General features: G+C 47.2%; 1 long non-coding RNA gene across 1 annotated transcript; it reads left to right on the top strand.

Moving 5' to 3' along the window:
* Positions 1-1,826: 1,826 nt before the first annotated feature.
* Positions 1,827-6,394, top strand: LOC135979005 (uncharacterized). The gene is made up of 3 exons (XR_010596338.1): positions 1,827-1,937; positions 4,277-4,354; positions 6,270-6,394. It is a non-coding gene; the product is annotated as an uncharacterized LOC135979005 (long non-coding RNA).
* The last annotated feature ends 10,779 nt before the right edge of the window (positions 6,395-17,173 follow it).

The raw sequence follows: 17,173 nt of genomic DNA, 5'->3' as shown, positions 1-17,173 counted from the left end.
TGGGTTGATCCACAGAGAGTAGCTCAAACCTTCAAAGTGTCAGGCCAGCAGCAGAACATTAGGATTAGTGTGTGCGTGTGTGTTGCTGGGGGTGCTCTTCACCTCCCCTTTTGGGAAGTTAATCCAAAACTCTGGGGTTGAAATAGTGCTTGGAGTCCACTGACACTAGATGCTGCCATCCTGTGGCTTAGCATTAGTGTCTGGGATGACTTTGGGGCAAGATCTCAACCTCCCCGCAACGCACTTCACTGCTGGCAGAATCCCTCCTGCTCCCCCTCCTAGATCCGCCTCTCTGCCCAACCTGGGTGGGGGTGGAGAAGAGGGTTCTGATAACTTGAGGTGTGGTTTGGAGGTGGAACAGCTGTCAAGGGCACTGAGGGGGAGGTAGCAGGAGCTCATCCCTCAAGGAGGGGGGTTTGCACTGGAGGTTACTAAAAAGGAGAAGACGACTCCATTCTGGGGTTCAGGAGGTGAATTCATCCCTGAGTGGTGGGCAGGTGCTGGGTGGAGATACTGCTGGTTCCAGGTGGCCTTAATTCCCCCTGATTCCTCGGGGCGTTTTAGTCTCGGAAAGAGTCCAACGGAGGGCAACAAAAATGATTAGGGGTCTGGAGCACATGAGTTATGAGAAGAGGCTGAGGGAACTGGGATTGTTTAGTCTCCAGAAGAGAAGAATGAAAGGGGATTTGATAGCAGCCTTCAACTACCTGAAGGGGGGTTCCAAAGAGGATGGAGCTTGGCTGTTCCCAGTGGTGGCAGATGACAGTACAAGGAGCAATGGTCTCAAGTTGCAGTGCGGGAGGTCCAGGTTGGATATTAAGAAAAACTATTTCACTAGGAGGGTGGTGAAAGACTGGAATGCGTTACCTAGGGAGGTGGTGGAGTCTCCTTCCTTGGAGGTTTTTAAGGCCCGGCTTGACAAAGCCCTGGCTGGGATGAAGGGGAAATGGAGCCCCCTGGCACTCACTAAAAGGGAAAGTGGTGGATTCTCCATTTCTTGATGTCATTGAATGAAGACTAGATGCCTTTCTGGAATGTGTGTGCCCAAAAAGTAACTATTGTACGATACAGGAAGCCTGTAATATGCAGGGAGTTAGATGAGATGCTCTAAAGGTCTCTTGTGGACATAAAGTCTCCTAATTTTGGAAACACTGAGTGTAGCATTGGGAGCAGCCTCTGATGTTTTACTGTCTAGCCGGCTTGCTTCCTAGAATGAAGACGCATTAAGTGGGTTGATCCACAGAGAGTAGCTCAAACCTTCAAAATGTCAGGCCAGCAGCAGGACATTAGGATTAGTGTGTGCGTGTGTGTTGCTGGGGGTGCTCTTCACCTCCCCTTTTGGGAAGTTAATCCAAAACTGTGGGGTTGAAATAGTGCTTGGAGTCCACTGACACAAATGCTGCCATCCTGTGGCTTAGCATTAGTGTCTGGGATGACTTGGGGCAAGATCTCAACCTCCCCGCAACCCACTTCACTGCTGCCAGAATACCTCCTGCCCCCCCTGCTAGAGCCACCTCCCTGCCCAACCTGGGTGGGGGTGGAGAAGAGGGTTCTGATAACTTGAGGTGTGGTTTGGAGGTGGAACAGCTGTCAAGGGCACTGAGGGGGAGGTAGCAGGAGCTCACCCCAGAAGGAGCGGGGTTGGCACTGGAGGTTACTAGAAAGGACAAGAAGACTCCATTCTGGGGTTCAGGAGGTGAATTCATCTCTCAGTGGTGTTCAGGTGCTGAGTGGAAATACTGCTGGTTCCAGGTGCCCTTAAATCCCCCAGATTCCTCGGGGCGTTTGAGTCTCTGACAGGTTCTCGTTCCCTTGCAGGAGGAGGACGTCACGGCCAAAGTGATGCACCCGCATCATCCGCCACTTGCGCCAGGTGCCTGAGACACTGCAGAGGCTGCGCCTCTGAGGCCTTCAGCAACTCCCGCTCCCTGCTGCAGGTACTGCTCTGTCTCCCTGTAAATGTCGAGCTAGTGGAAGGGGAAATGGAGCCCCCTGGCACTCACTAAAAGGGAAAGTGGTGGATTCTCCATCTCTTGATGTCATTGAGTGAAGACTAGATGCCTTTCTGGAATGTGTGTGCCCGAAAAGTAACTATTGTACTATACAGGAGGCCTATGATATGCAGGGGCTTAGATGAGATGCTCTAAAGGTCTCTTGTGGCCATAAAGTCTACAAATTTTGGAAACACTGAGTGTAGTATTGGGAGCAGCCTCTGATGTTTTACTGTCTAGCCGGCTTGCTTCCTAGAATGAAGACGCATTGAGTAGGGTGATCCACAGAGAGTACCTGTGTCAAGGCTGTATCCCCACTTTGAAGTTTAGGATACAAATGTAGGGGCCTGCATGAAAACTTCTAAGCTTAACCACCATCCCAAGGCTAATTTCCTCCCCTGGGTAGCCTTGAGAAACCTTTCACCAATTCCCTGGTGAATACAGATCCAAACCCCTTGGATCTTAAAACAAGGAGAAATTAACCATCCCCCCTCCCTCCTCCCACCAACTTCTGGTGAATACAGATCCAACCCCCTTGGATCTAAAAGGAGGAGAAATTAACCATTCCCCTCCTTCCTCCCACCAACTCCTGGTGAATCAAGATCCAAACTCCTTGGATCTTAAAACAAGAAAAAATCAATCAGGTTCTTAAAAATAAGGCTTTTAATTAAAGAAAAAGGTAAAAATCATCTCTGTAAAATCAGTATGGAAATTAACCTTACAGGGTAATCAAACTTAAAGAGCTCAGAGGACTCCCCTCTAGTCTTAGGTTCAAAGTACAGCAAACAAAGATAAACACTCTAGTAAAAGGTACATTTACAAGTTGAGAAAACAAAGGAAAACTAACACGCCTTGTTTGAAATAGGAGAGACTTGTTTAGAAAGATGTGGAGAACCTGGATTGATGTCTGGTCCCTCTCAGTCCCGAGGGCGAACACCCACACAAACAAAGAACAGAAACAAAAGCCTTCCCCTCCCCAAGATTTGAAAGTATCTTGTCCCCTTATTGGTCCTTTAGGTCAGATGCCAGCCAGGTTACCTGAGCTTCTTAACCCTTTACAGGGAAAAGGATTTTGGAGTCTCTGGCCAGGAGGGATTTTATAGTACTGTACACAGGACAGCTGTTATCCTTCCCTTTATAGTTATGACAACCTCAAACCTTCAAAGTCTCAGGCCAGCAACAGGACATTAGCATTGGTTGGGTGTGGCAGTGACATCACAAAGGCCTTTTGCAGGATGTCAGCCTATTGGTCAAATGTGTTAGGGAGGTGGTGACCTCAGAGAGAGATGCTGACATCAGCCTGACAGGACAGGAGCACAGGGCCAGGGAAACCTCAGAGACCCTGTGGCTTTGCTTCAGCAAGTCTCCTTCTCGAGGTCTCTCTTTGAGGACTGAGAGAGCGTTCACGTATTTAAGTGCGTGCAGGAGCCTCTTTCGAGTTTTCTCCTTTCCTTTTACTGATTTTACTAGAAAACAGGCATCCCTGTTGAGAAAGTAAGAGCCTCGGAGAGGTTTGTAACCTCTTCAGTCTGATCCACCTGGTGCCATCTGCATTCTAGGCATCGAAAACATTAGTTCAAGGTGGCAGAATTTTATAGCCCACCTGGGACTTTGTCCCGTGGAATCACTGGGGACATTAGGATTTGTCCTTTTCATTTTAAGTTTTCCTCCATCCCTCCTTCCTTTCCTTTCATCTCTTACTTCTTTTGTCCTTTCTCCTGTTCCCCTCCCACCACCAGGAGCGGTGTGTGTGTGTGTGTGTGTGTGTGTGTGTTTGTTGCTGGGGGTGCTCTTCACCTCCCCTTGTGGGGAGTTCATGCAAAACTGTGGGGTTGAAATAGTACTTCGACTCCACTGACACTAGATGCTGCCATCCTGTGGCTTAGCATTAGTGTCTGGGATGACTTGGGGCAAGATCTCAACCTCCCCGCAACCCACTTCACTGCTGCCAGAATCCCTCCTGCCCCGCCTGCTAGAGCTGCCTCCCTGCCCAACCTGGGTGGGGGTGGAGAAGAGGATTCTGATAACTTGAGCTGTGATTTGGAGGTGGAACAGCTGTCAAGGGCACTGATGGGGAGGTAGCAGGAGCTCACCCTACAAGGAGGGGGCTTGGCACTGTAGGTTACTAGAAAGGACAAAAGACTCCATTCTGGGCTTCAGGAGGTGAATTCATCCCTCAGTGGTGGGCAGTTGCTGAGTGGAAATACTGCTGGTTCCAGTTGGCCTTAATTCCCCCTGATTCCTCGGGGCGTTTGAGTCTCTGACACGTTTTCGTTCCCTTGCAGCAGGAGGACGTCACCGCCAAAGTGATGCACTAGCTCCGCATCATCTGGCACTTGCGCCAGCTGCCTGAGACACTGCAGGTGTGTGTGTGTGTTGCTGGGGGTGCTCTTCACCTCCCGTTGTGGAAAATTGATCGAAAACTGTGGGGTTGCAATAGTGCTTGGACTCCACTGACACTAGATGCTGCCATCGTGTGGCTTATCATTAGTTTCTGGGATGACTTGGGGCAAGATCTCAACCTCCCCACAACCCACTTCACTGCTGCCAGAATCCCTCCTGCCCCCCCTTCTAGAGCCGCCTCCCTGCCCAACCTGTGTGCGGGTGGAGAATTGTGTTCTGATAACTTGAGGTGTGGTTTGGAGGTGGAAGAGCTGTCAAGGGCACTGAGGGGGAGGTAGGAGGAGCTCACCCTAGAAGGAGGGGGGTTGGCACTGGAGGTTACTAGAAAGGAGAAGACGACTCCATTCTGTGGTTCAGTAGGTGAATTCATCCCTCCCTGCTTAAGGTACTGCTCTGGCTCACTGTAAATGGGGAGCTAGTGGAAAGGGAAATGGAGCCCCCTGGCACTCACTAAAAGGGAAAGTGGTGGATTCTCCATGTCTTGATGTCATTGAATGAAGACTAGATGACTTTCTGGAATGTGTTTTTCAAAAAAGTAACTGTTGTGCTATACAGGAAGCCCATGATATGCAAGGGGTTAGATGAGATGCTCTAAATTTCTCTTCTGGCCATAAAGTCTCCTAATTTTCTTAAAACTGAGTGTAGCGTTGGGAGCAGCCTCTGATGTTTTACTGTCTAGCCGGCTTGCTTCCTAGAATGAAGACGCATTGAGTGGGGTGATGGACAGAGAGTAGCTCAAACCTTCAAAGTGTCAGGCCAGCAGCAGGACATTAGCACTTCCGGGGATGGGTGTGTGTGGCAGTGACATCACAAAGGCCTTTTGCAGGACGTCAGCCTATTGGTCAAAGGTGTTAGGCAGGTGGTGACCTCAGAGAGAGATGCTGACATCATCCAGGCAGGACAGTGTTGCAAGGCCAGGGAAACCTCAGAGACCCCTGTGGCTTTGCTTGAGCAAGTCTCCTTCTCGAGGTCTCTCTTTGAGGACTGAGAGAGTATTAGGGTTGATGAATGTGAGTGCGAGCAGGAGCCTCTTTCGAGTTGTCTCCTTTCCTTTTACTGATTTTACTAGAATACAGACGTCCCTATTTAGAAGGTAAGAGCCTCCAAGAGGTTTTGGAAGCTGCTCAGTCTGATCCATCTGGTGCCAGCTGAATTCTAGGCATGGAAAACACTAGTTCAAGGTTGCAGAATTTTATAGTCCACCTGGGATTTTGTCCCGTGGAATCACTGGGGACATTAGGGTTTGTCCTTTTCGTTTTACCTTTTCCTCCATCCCTCCTTCCTTTCTCTTCATCTCTTACTTCTTTTGTCCTTTCTCCTGTTCCCCTCCCACCACCAGGAGTGGTGTGTGTGTGTGTGTGTGTGTTGCTGGGGGTGCTCTTCACCTCCCCTTGTGGGAAGTTGATCCAAAACTGTGGGGTTGAAATAGTGCTTGGACTCCACTGACACTAGATGCTGCCATCCTGTGGCTTCGCATTAGTGTCTGGGATGACTTGGGGCAAGATCTCAACCTCCCTGAAACCTACTTCACTCTTGCCAGAATCCCTCCTGCCCCCCCCTGCTAGAGTCGCCTCCCTGCCCAACCTGCGTGGGGGTGGAGAAGAGGGTTCTGATAACTTGAGGTGTGGTTTGGAGGTGGAACAGCTGTCAAGGGCACTGAGGGGGAGGTAGCAGGAGCTCACCCTAGAAGGAGGGGGGTTGGCACTGGAGGTTACTAGAAAGGACAAGAAGACTCCATTCTGGAGTTCAGGAGGTGAATTCATCCCTCAGTGGTGGGCAGGTGCTGATTGGAAATACTGCTGGTTCCAGGTGGCCTTAATTTCCTCTCATTCCTCGGGGCGTTTGGGTCTCTGACAGGTTCTCGTTCCCTTGCAGCAGGAGGACGTCACCGCCAAAGTTCTGCACCAGCTCCGCATCATCCGTCACTTGGGCCAGGTGCCTGAGACACTGCTGGGGCTGTGCCTCTGAGGCCTTCAGCAACTCCCGCTCCCTGCTGCAGGTACTGCTCTGGCTCACTGTAAATGGGGGAGCTAGTGGAAGGGGAAATGGAGTCCCCTGGCACTCACTAAAAGGGAAAGTGGTGGATTCTCCATCTCTTGATGTCATTGAATGAAGACTAGATGCCTTTCTGGAATGTGTGTGCCCAAAAAGTAACTATTGTACTATACAGGAAGCCTATGATATGCAGTGGCTTAGATGAGATGGTCTAAAGGTCTCTTGTGGCCATAAAGTCTACTAATTTTGGAAACACTGAGTGTAGCATTGGGAGCAGGCTCTAATGTTTTACTCTCTAACCGGCTTCCTTCCTAGAATGAAGACGCATTGAGTGGGGTGATCCACAGAGAGTAGCTCAGACCTTCAAAGTGTCAGGCCAGCAGCAGGATGTTAGCACTTCAGGGGATGGGTGGGTGTGGCAGTGACATCACAAAGGCCTTTTGCAGGAGCTCAGCCTATTGGTCAAAGTTGTTAGGGAGGTGGTGACCTCAGAGAGAGATGCTCACATCAGCCAGGCAAAACAGGGGCGCAGGGCCAGGGAAACCTCAGAGACCCCTGTGGCTTTGCTTCAGCAAGTCTCCTTCTCGAGCTCTCTTTGAGGACTGAGAGAGTATTAGGGTTCACGTATGTGTGTTCGAGCAGGAGCCTCTTTCGAGTTTTCTCCTTTCCTTTTACCCATTTTACTAGAAAACAGAAGTCCCTGTTGAGAAAGTAAGTGCCTCGGAGAGGTTTGTAACCTGTTCAGTCTGATCCACCTGGTGCCATCTGAATTCTAGGCATGGAAAACACTAGTTTAAGGTGGCAGAATTTTATTCCCTCCCTGGGATTTTGTCCCGTAGAATCACTGGGGATATTAGGAAAATAACAAGGAGTCTGGTGGCACCTTAAAGACTAACAGATTTATTTGGGCATAAGCTTTCGTGAGTAAAAACCTCACTTCTTCGGATGCATAGAGTGAAAGTTACAGATGCAGGCATTATATACTGACACATGGAGAGCAGGGAGTTACTTCACAAGTGGAGAACCAGTGTTGACAGGGCCAATTCAAAAATCAAGATGGATGTAGTCCACTCCCAATAATAGATGAGGAGGTGTCAATTCCAGGAGAGGAAAAGCTGCTTCTGTAGTGAGCCAGCCACTCCCAGTCCCTATTCAAGCCCAGATTAATGGTGTTGAATTTGCAAATGAATTTTAGTTCTGCTGTTTCTCTTTGAAGTCTGTTTCTGAAGTTTTTTTGTTCAATGATAGTGACTTTTAAATCTGTAATAGAATGACCAGGGAGATTGAAGTGTTCACTTACTGGCTTATGTATGTTACCACTCCTGATGTCCGATTTGTGTCCATTTATTCTTTTGCGGAGGGACTGTCCGGTTTGGCCAATGTACATGGGAGAGGGGCATTGCTGGCACATGATGGCATATATGACATTAGTGGATGTGCAGGTGAATGAGCCCCTGATGGTGTGGCTGATGTGGTTGGGTCCTCTGATGCTGTTGCCAGAGTAGATATGGGGACAGAGTAGGCAACGAGGTTTGCTACGGGGATAGGTTCCTGGGTTGGTGTTTCTGTGGTGTGGTGTGTAGTTGCTGGTGAGTATTTGCTTCAGGTTGGGGGGTTGTCTGTAAGCGAGGACTGGCCTGCCTCCCAAGGTCTGTGAGAGTGAGGGATCATTTTCCAGGATAGGTTGTAGATCGTGGATAATGCGCTGGAGAGGTTTTAGCTGGGGGCTGTATGTGATGGCCAGTGGTGTTCTGTTATTGTCCTTGTTGGGCCTGTCCTGTAGTAGGTGATTTCTGGGTACCCATCTTGCTCTGTCAATCTGTTTCCTCACTTCCCCAGGTGGGTATTGTAGTTTTACGAATGCTTGATAAAGATCTTGTAGGTGTTTGTCTCTGTCTGAGGGGTTGGAGCAAATTCGGTTGTATCTTAGGGCTTGGCTGTAGACAATGGATCGTGTGATGTGTCTTGGATGGAAGCTGGAGGCATGTAGGTACGTATAGCGGTCAGTAGGTTTCCGGTATAGGGTGGTGTTTATGTGACCATCACTTATTTGTACTGTAGTGTCCAGGAAGTGGATCTCTTGTGTGGACTGGTCCAGGCTGAGGTTGATGGTGGGGTGGAAATTGTTGAAGTCCAGGTGGAATTCTTCAAGGGCCTCCTTTCCGTGGGTCCATATGATGAAGATGTCGTCAATGTAGCGCAAGTAGAGGAGGGGCACTAGGGGACGAGAGCTGAGGAAGCGTTGTTCTAAGTCAGCCATAAAAATGTTGGCATACTGTGGGGCCATGCGAGTACCCATAGCAGTGCCACTGACTTGAAGGTATAAGTTGTCCCCAAATCTGAAGTGGTTGTGGGTGAGGACAAAGTCACAAAGCTCAGCCACCAGGCTTGCTGTGGCCTCATCAGGGATACTGTTCCTGACAGCTTGTAGTCCATCCTCATGTGGAATATTGGTATAAAGTGCTTCTACATCCATGGTGGCCAGGATGGTGTTTCCAGGAAGAACATCAATGCATTGTAGTTTCCTCAGGAAGTTGGTGGTGTCTTGAAGATAGCTGGGAGTGCTGGTAGCATAGGGCCTGAGGAGAGAGGCCAAATAGCCAGATAATCCTGCCGTCAGAGTGCCAATGCCTGAGATGATGGGGCGTCCAGGGTTTCCGGGTTTATGGATCTTGGGTAGCAGATAGAATACCCCTGGTCGGGGTTCTGGGGTTCCACAACCTCCCTCGGCAATTTATTCCAGTGTTTAACCACCCTGACAGTTAGGAACTTTTTCCTAATGTCCAACCTAGACCTCCCTTGCTACAGTTTAAACCCATTGCTTCTGGTTCTATCCTTAGAGGCTAAGGTGAACAAGTTTTCTCCCTCCTCCTTATGACACCCTTTTAAATACCTGAAAACTGCTATCATGTCTCCTCTCAGTCTTCTCTTTTCCAAACTAAACAAAGCCAATTCTTTCAGCCTTCCTTCATAGGTCATGTTCTCAAGACCTTTAATCATTCTTGTTGCTCTTCTCTGGACCCTTTCCAATTTCTCCACATCTTTTTTAAAATGCGGTGCCCAGAACTGGACACAATACTCCAGCTGAGGCCTAACCAGAGCAGAGTAGAGCGGAAGAATGACTTCTCGTGTCTTGCTCACAACACACCTGTTAATACATCCCAGAATCAGGTTTGCTTTTTTTGCAACAGCATCACACTGTTGACTCATATTTAGCTTGTGGTCCACTATAACCCCTAGATCCCTTTCTGCCGTACTCCTTCCTAGACAGTCTCTTCCCATTCTGTATGTGTGAAACTGATTGTTCCTTCCTAAGTGGAGCACTTTGCATTTGTCTTTGTTAAACTTCATCCTGTTTAACTCAGACCATTTCTCCAATTTGTCCAGATCATTTTGAATTATGACCCTGTCCTCCAAAGCAGTTGCAATCCCTCCCAGTTTGGTATCATCCGCAAACTTAATAAGCGTACTTTCTATGCCAATATCTAAGTCGTTGATGAAGATATTGAACAGCGCCGGTCCCAAAACAGACCCCTGCGATACCCCACTCGTTATGCCTTTCCAGCAGGATTGGGAACTATTAATAACAACTCTCTGAGTACGGTTATCCAGCCAGTTATGCACCCACCTTATAGTAGCCCCATCTAAATTGTATTTGCCTAGTTTATCAATAAGAATATCATGCGAGACCGTATCAAATGCCTTACTAAAGTCTAGGTATACCACATCCACAGCCTCACCCTTATCCACAAGGCTCGTTATCCTATCAAAGAAAGCTATCAGATTGGTTTGACATGATTTATTCTTCACAAATCCATGCTGGCTGTTCCCTATCATCTTACCACCTTCCAAGTGTTTGCAGATGATTTCCTTAATTACTTGCTCCATTATCTTCCCTGGCACCGAAGTTAAACTCACTGGTCTGTAGTTTCCTGGGTTGTTTTTATTTCCCTTTTTATAGATGGGCACTATATTTGCCCTTTTCCAGTCTTCTGGAATCTCTCCCGTCTCCCATGATTTTCCAAAGATAATAGCTAGAGGCTCAGATACCTCCTCTATTAGCTCCTTGAGTATTCTAGGATGCATTTCATCAGGCCCGGGTGACTTGCAGGCATCTAACTTTTCTAAGTGATTTTTAACTTGTTCTTTTTTTATTTTATCTGCTAAACCTACCCCCTTTCCATTAGCATTCACTAGGTTAGGCATTCCTTCAGACTTCTCGGTGAAGACCGAAACAAAGAAGTCATTAAGCATCTCCGCCATTTCCAAGTTTCCTGTTACTATTTCTCCCTCTTCACTAAGCAGTGGGCCTACCCTGTCTTTGGTCTTCCTCTTGCTTCTAATGTATTGATAAAAAGTCTTCTTGTTTCCCTTTATTCCCGTAGCTAGTTTGAGCTCATTTTGTGCCTTTGCCTTTCTAATCTTGCCCCTGCATTCCTGTGTTGTTTGCTTATATTCATCCTTTGTAATCTGTCCCAGTTTCCATTTTTTATATGACTCCTTTTTATTTTTTAGATCATGCAAGATCTCATGGTTAAGCCAAGGTGGTCTTTTGCCACATTTTCTATCTTTCCTAACCAGCGGAATAGCTTGCTTTTGGGCCCTTAATAGTGTCCCTTTGAAAAACTGCCAACTCTCCTCAGTTGTTTTTCCCCTCAGTCTTGATTCCCATGGGACCTTACCTATCAGCTCTCTGAGCTTACCAAAATCTGCCTTCCTGAAATCCATTGTCTCTATTTTGCTGTTCTCCCTTCTACCCTTCCTTAGAATTGCAAACTCTATGATTTCATGCTCACTTTCACCCAGGCTGCCTTCTACTTTCAAATTCTCAACGAGTTCCTCCCTATTTGTTAAAATCAAGTCTAGAACAGCTTCCCCCCTAGTAGCTTTTTCAACCTTCTGAAATAAAAAGTTGTCTCCAATGCAGTCCAGGAATTTGTTGGATAGTCTGTGCCCCGCTGTGTTATTTTCCCAACATATATCCAGATAGTTGAAGTGTGTACATTTTTATATACAAGGCAACACCTCCTCCCTTTTTCCCCTGTCTATCCTTCCTGAGCAAGCTGTACCCATCCACACCAACATTCCAATCATGTGTATTATCCCACCAAGTTTCAGTGATGCCAACAATGTCATAGTTGTATTTATTTATTAGCACTTCCAGTTCTTCCTGCTTATTGCCCATACTTCTCGCATTTGTATATAGGCATCTAAGATACTGGTTTGATCTTTCCTCCCAGTTTTGTCCTGACCCTCCTTTCCCTCTGACAATATAGCCCACACTCCCTCTCATTTTTGACCCATCTCCCCGGTCTCCATGTTCCCCACTTACCTGTGGGCTTTGCTCACCTGTCCCCGTCGAACCTAGTTTAAAGCCCTCCTCACTAGGTTAGCCAGTCTGTGTCCAAAGGTACTAATAACTTGAGCTGTGGTTTGGAGGTGGAACAGCTGTCAAGGGCACTGAGGGGGAGGTAGCAGGAGCTCACCCTACATGGAGGCGGGTTGGCACTGGAGGTTACTAGAAAGGACAAGAAGACTCCATTCTGGGGTTCAGGAGGTGAATTCATCCCTCAGTGGTGGGCAGGTGCTGAGTGGAAATGCTGCTGGTTCCAGGTGCCCTGAATTCCCCCTGATTCCTCGGGGCGTTTGAGTCTCTGACAGGTTGTTAAGGCTGTATTCCCACTTTGAACTTTAGGGTACAAATGTAGGGGCCTGCATGAAAACTTTTAAGCTTAACTACCAGCTTAGCTCTGGTTCGCTGCCACCATTCCAAGGCTAATTTCCTTCCCTGGGTAGCCTTGAGAGACCTTCACCAATTCCCTGGTGAATACAGATCCAAACCCCTTGGATCTTAAAACAAGGAGAAAGTAACCATTCCCCTCCTTTCTCCCACCAACTTTTGGTGAATACAGTTCCAACCCCCCTGGGATTTTAAAAGAAGGAGAAATTAACCATCCCCCCTTCTTTCTCCCACCAACTCCTGGTGAATACAGATCCAACCCCCTTGGATTTAAAACAAGGAAAAAAATAATTAGGTTTTTAAAAAGAAGGTTTTTAATTAAAGAAAAAGGTAAAAATTATTTTTGTAAAATCAGTATGGAAATAACCTTACAGGGTAATTAAACTTAAAGAGCTCAGAGGACTCCCCTTTAGTTTTAGGTTCAAAGTACAGCAAACAAAGATAAACACTCTAGTAAAAGGTACATTTACAAGTTGAGAAAACAAAGGAAAACTAACACGCCTTGCCTGGCTATTTACTTAGAAGTTTGAAATAGGAGAGACCTGTTTAGAAAGATGTGGAGAACCTGGATTGATGTCTGGTCCCTCTCAGTCCCGAGAGCGAACGCACAACCAAAACAAAGAACACAAACAAAAGCCTTCTCCCTCCCGCCCCCCCAAGATTTGAAAGTATCTTGTCCCCTTATTGGTCCTCTAGGTCAGATGCCAGCCAGGTTACCTGAGCTTCTTAACCCTTTACAGGGAAAAGGATTTTGGAGTCTCTGGCCAGGAGGCATTTTATAGTACTGTACACAGGACAGCTGTTACCCTTCCCTTTATAGTTATGACACGCCCCCCAAATCACAGATAGTGTTGTACGTTCAGTTCCACACTGGCTGTGATTTCTTCCTGGAGTTTTAGGAGAAAACAGAGTTAATAAGACACATGTACCTTTAGACATACTACTGATTATATAAAAACTAACAATATGTTTTATTTCAAGAACAATTCTTAACCAGTTTACTTTGGGAAACTTTTCTGGGAGAGTGCATCAACCACTTGGTTAGAAGCTTCAGAAATGTGTTGTATTTTAAAATTAAAATTTTGGAGAGCTAAACTTCACCGAAGAAGTTTTTTGTTATTTTCCTTGGCGGTATGAAGCCACTGTAGTGCAGCATGGTTTGTTTGTAGTTGGAAACGCCATTCCCAAACGTATGGGCGTATGTTTTTCAGCGCGTACACAATGGCGTAGCATTCCTTTTTTGCTGATTGACCAGTGGCTTTTCCTCTTAGACAGTTTTTTGCTGAGAAACACGACAGGATGGAATTTTTGATTCGGTTCTTCCTGCATTAAAACTGCTTCCACGCCTCGCTCGGACGCATTTGTGGTTACTAGGAACGGTTTGTTAAAGTTTGGGGCCCTTAGCACAGGGTTAGACATGAGTGTTGCCTTAAGCTGGTTAAAGGCCTTTTGACACTTATTAGTTTACTGAACTGCATTTGGCTGGTTTTTTTTGGTTAGGTTTGTTAGCGGGGCGGCGATTTGGCTGTAGTGGGGTACAAATTGCCTATAATATTTAGCCAAGCCTAAGAAGGATTGGACCTGTTTTTTAGACTTTGGAACCGGCCACTTTTGGATAGCATTCACTTTGGCCAGTAGGGGATTTATAGTTTTTTGACCCACCTGGTGCCCCAGGTAAGTTACTCTGTTTTGGCCTATTTGACACTTTTTAGCCTTAACTGTTAGTCCTGCCTGCTGGATGCGCTTGAAGACTTTTTTTAGGTGCTCCATGTGCTCTGCCCATGAATTAGAAAAAATGGCCACATCATTGAGGTAGGCAACTGCAGATTCTTCCAATTCCGCTAGGAGACAATCTACAAGTTTTTGGAAGGTGGCGGGTGCATTTTGCAACCCGAAAGGGAGTACATTGAATTTATACACCCCTGCCTGGGTGACGAAGGCTGACCTTTTTTTAGCGGGTTTATCTAGTGGTACTTGCCAGTACCCCTTGGTTAAGTCTAAAGTAGAGATGAATTGGGCATGTCCCAATTTTTCCAATAGCTTATCTGTGCGTGGCATTGGATAGTTGTTAGGATGAGTTACAGCATTTAACTTACGGTAGTCCACGCAAAAGCGTATTTTCCCATCTGGTTTGGGAACTAGAACCACTGGAGATGCCCATGCACTATTAGAGGGGCGGATTATACCCATCAGTAGTATGTCCTGGATCTCCCTTTGTATAGCAGTTTTGTCATGAGGTGACTCCCGGTAGGGTGGGGTTCTAATTGGGTGAGCATTACCTGTGTCAATGGAGTGGTATGCCCCTTCGGTCCGTTTTGGAGTGGCTGAGAAAATTGGTGCAAAGCTTGTGCACAGCTCCTTGATCTGCTGTCGCTGCAGACGTCCAAGGGTCGTGGAGAGGTTCACCTCTTCTACGCCACCATCCTTTTTTTCTTCGTAATAGACACCTTTAGGCCACTTTGCGTTATTTGTTTTCTGGGCTGTAAACTGGCAAACGTTTAATTTTTTGGAATAAAAGGGCTTAAGAGAATTAACATGGTATACCTTGGGCTTTATGTTGGAGGTGGGGGAGGCTATGAGATAATTAACAGCTCCTAGGCGCTCCTGGACCGTGAACGGTCCTTTCCACGACGCTTCCATTTTATGGGCCTGGAGCGCCTTTAAGACCATGACTTGGTTTCCTACTTTGAAGGACCGTTCTCTGGAATGTTTATCATACCAGGCCTTTTGCTCTTTCTGAGCATTTTTTAGGTTTTCTTTAGCAAGGGCTAAAGAGTGTCGGAGGGTGCTTTGTAGGTTGCTTACAAAGTTTAGAAATGTTAGTTCCTGGAGAAGGCGTAAGCCCCTCCCATTGCTGTTTCACCAACTGTAATGGCCCCTTAACCTCGCGGCCATACACAAGTTCAAATGGTGAAAACCCTAAAGTGGGATGTGGTACAGCCCTGTAGGCGAAAAGCAACTGCTGCAACACTAGGTCCCAATTATTGGAGTGTTCATTTATGAATTTACATATTATGGCCCCCAAAGTTTTATTAAACCTCTCCACCAGGCCATTGGTTTTATGGTGGTAAGGGGTGGCAACCAAGTGATTCACCCCATGAGCTTCCCACAGGTTTTTCATGGTCCCTGCCAGGAAATTAGTTCCCGAATCTGCAAGGATGTTGGAGGGCCAATGTACCCCGGCAAAAATGTCTGTTAATGCCTGGCACACACTTTTAGCCCTGGTGTTGCTTAAGGGTACTGCTTCCGGCCATCGGGTAACAAAATCCATGAAAGTCAGTACGTACTGCTTTCCTTTGGGTGTCTTTTTGGGAAAAGGACCCAGAATATTCACAGCTACGTGCTGAAATGGGACCTTAATTATGGGTAGTGGCTGGAGAGGGGCTTTAACCTGGTCTTGGGGCTTTTCCACTCGTTGGTACACCTCACAAGACCGGACATAATTAGCAACGTCCTTGCCCATTCCCTCCCAGTGGAAGGACTTCCCCAACCGGTCCTTGGTTCTGTTCACCCCAGAATGGCCACTGGGATGATCGTGGGCTAAGCTCAAGAGCTTTACCCGATACTTAGTGGGAACTACCAACTGTCTTTGAGGATGCCAGTTTTTCTGGTGCCCACCAGAAAGAGTCTCCTTGTATAAAAGTCCTTGTTCTATAACAAACCGGGATGGGTTAGAAGAGCTGAGAGGCGGTGGGGTGCTCCGCGCCGCCGCCCAAGCTTTCTGAAGGCTGTTATCTGCTTCCTGCTCGGCCTGGAACTGTTTCCTTGATGCTGGAGACATCAGTTCCTCCTTGGATTGTGGACTGGGGCTTGGTCCCTCTGGAAGTGATGCAGGTGCTGGGGCTGTTTCCATTGACTGTGATCCGCTGTCCACTGGTGCACTATGTGGTATCTCAGGCTCTGGCTGAGCCTCTTGGGTAGGGTTATCTGCTGCTTCCGCCAGGTCAGGCTCGCTGGTGCCCTCTGGCGTTGGAGTTGTAGACGGGTTTGCAAGCGCTGGACTCAGTGCTGGCAATGGTCCTGGTGCTGGTTGCGTTGCCAGTTCCGGTTCTGGGACTGGCTTTGGCTGGGTCTCTGGGATTGGATTCACTACGGCTGTTGCAGTCGTTGGCAGGGGATCCGGTTCCACCACCTTTGTCTGGGTCTCTGGTAAGACAGACGGGGCCCTGGTGGACGGCTCATGAACAGGGATGGGGGTGAAAGCTTGCTTAGCCTTTGCTACTTCCAGTTCATGCTTCCTTTCTTTTTCTCTCTCCTCCATCTCTTTTTTTTTTCAGCTCCATTTCTTTTTCTTTCAGCTTCATCTCTCTCTTGTGGGCCTCCTCTTTGGCTTTTTCTTCTCTTTTTCTCTGCTGTGTCTTGAGTTTTGTTAATTGAAGCAGTCTCTGATGTTTTCTTTCATTTTCTTCTGCTTTTAGTTTGGCCAGTTCTATTTTTTTAGCTACTTCTTTGGTAGTCATTTTCCTGTTTTCTTGTGCTGGGTCACCCCCTCTGCAGTTGACTGAAACTGGGAAGCTCTCAGCTCTGGCTGCTGCTGAGTTAACAGAGACTTTCTAACTAGCTACTCCCGAGGATGTAAAAAGAAAAAAAAATTCAGCTTGTAAATTCCTTTTACCCTGTCGTTTGCTCATTTGAACACTTCTCTTAACAAAGGACCTTGTTAAAAAAAGTTAACACCTCTGCCTTCAGGCAAGGAGAGATAAGATATGCATCTATCTCCAGCTCTGCTTTTCAAGCAGCTAGAAGGAAAAAAAAAATCTCACTGGCTTTGGGTTTAAAATGATCCCACCGCTACCACCATGTCAAGGCTGTATCCCCACTTTGAACTTTAGGGTACAAATGTAGGGGCCTGCATGAAAACTTCTAAGCTTAACTACCAGCTTAGCTCTGGTTGGCTGCCACCATCCCAAGGCTAATTTCCTTCCCCGGGTAGCCTTGAGAGACCTTCACCAATTCCCTGGTGAATACAGATCCAACCCCCTTGGATCTTAAAACAAGGAGAAATTAACCATTCCCCTCCTTCCTCCCACCAACTCCTGGTGAA

Source organism: Chrysemys picta, unplaced genomic scaffold (genome assembly GCF_011386835.1).
Source record: "Chrysemys picta bellii isolate R12L10 unplaced genomic scaffold, ASM1138683v2 scaf611, whole genome shotgun sequence".
Lineage (NCBI taxonomy): Eukaryota > Metazoa > Chordata > Testudines > Emydidae > Chrysemys > Chrysemys picta.
Note: the sequence above shows the minus strand (reverse complement) of the source record. Positions and strands in the feature narration are given on the sequence as shown.